Source organism: Monopterus albus, unplaced genomic scaffold (assembly GCF_001952655.1).
Source record: "Monopterus albus unplaced genomic scaffold, M_albus_1.0 scaffold532.1, whole genome shotgun sequence".
Lineage (NCBI taxonomy): Eukaryota > Metazoa > Chordata > Actinopteri > Synbranchiformes > Synbranchidae > Monopterus > Monopterus albus.
This window is the reverse complement of record NW_018128412.1, coordinates 45,658-47,196: the sequence shown is the minus strand read 5'-3', so window position 1 is coordinate 47,196 and position 1,539 is coordinate 45,658. Positions and strand designations below refer to the sequence as shown.

Below are 1,539 nucleotides of genomic sequence, written 5' to 3'. Positions count from 1 at the left end.
TCGGAAACTGCCTGATAACTTCAATGAGGCCAAACTGATCACCTTCAGCATGCTGATATTCTGTGCAGTCTGGATCACTTTTATTCCAGCATATGTCAGCTCTCCTGGGAAGTTCAGTGTAGCTGTAGAGATATTTGCTATTCTGGCCTCCAGTTTTGGACTGCTCATTTGTACATTTATTCCAAAATGTTATATTATCTTACTGAAACCAGAGAAGAATACAGAAATGAATATGATGAAGAAGAGGATAAAAACTTGCATTGTGGTGGCATCATAGTTTTTATAGGCGTTCAGTTTATACTCACACATACAGCACCCTATGAATTCACAAACCATAGCCCATATTATAATTAATGCCTACTTAGAATGTGAAGTAAAGAAAAAGCCCTGTGTGTAAACTATGTACCGTGATTATTATGGTGTGGTATAATTTAATAATTTGTAATACTGAATATTTTCTTTTTAGTTTCAGTTTATGAGGACAAATCAGCCAACCCTCTCTCTTAAAAATGACATTCCTATGCAACTAAGCTGCAAATGCAAATACATTTATTAGGTTTTTGATTGTTAACATATATAAGTGCCATGTTACTTTTGAATGAATTGTAATGGAATATAAATACCCATGCTGCTCAGTACTCATGCTGTGTATTTGTACTGTTTAACCTTGTGTGTCTCCTTTTTCCCCATAGACTCCACAAAGATTCAGTCTCTACACACATCTAAACACACATGCACCTTTCATACACACGCACCCAATCTCTACCGACACAAACACATAGCCTGTTGCATACTGGGCTGGCTTGTGTTAGAGTGTCTGCAGTGAAAAACATATTCTTGTATGGATGTAAAACCAGACAGCCTCTTTCCTGATTGACATCTGTTTCCTGACCTCACATATCCACCCAACTGATCAAAACCACAAGCAACACCCAGGGTTTTTTTGTGTGTCTATGTGTAGCGCATTGATTTCATCACACCCGTGTCGAGGTACTCTGCGTTGTGATTGACCCGGCTGGAGACAATCTTTCAGCTACAAATGTCTTTATTGCTGGTACAGAAGAAAATATAACAACAGAACAGCTTCAGCTCCGTGGCATTCAAATTAACTCCGTGAGAGTGTATGGCAGACTGGTCCTATGTATAAAATAAATTAAAAGGCACAATACCTGGTACAGAAGAAAATATAACAACAGAACAGCTTCAGCTCCGTAGCATTCAAATTAACTAAAAGGAAACAAAAACAATTTTACCAATTGTACCAATTGTCATGCTATTGTAGCCGAGTATTTACGTGGGCTCATCTAGACATGTGTATAAAATAATAAAACAACAAAGCTTCAGGTCTGAACTTCTCCGTTACTTTATTTGCACTCTTCACTCCAAAACTGACACTCCCATCTATCTCTCCCCATGTCCCCTTTCTACCCAAGTATGGCAAGCCCCAAAGGACAAAAGGACATAAGGTATACTACACACATAAACAGAGCACCAGCACATTCACACCGGGGAGACATAACACTAAACAGTCTGTTACAC

At 38.5% G+C, this 1,539-nt stretch overlaps 1 protein-coding gene across 1 annotated transcript in view; it reads left to right on the top strand.

Annotated features, from left to right (window-relative positions):
* LOC109953019 (extracellular calcium-sensing receptor-like) overlaps positions 1-1,539 on the top strand; it is a 35,572-nt gene that overhangs the window by 12,463 nt on the left and 21,570 nt on the right. The window lies entirely within an intron of this gene.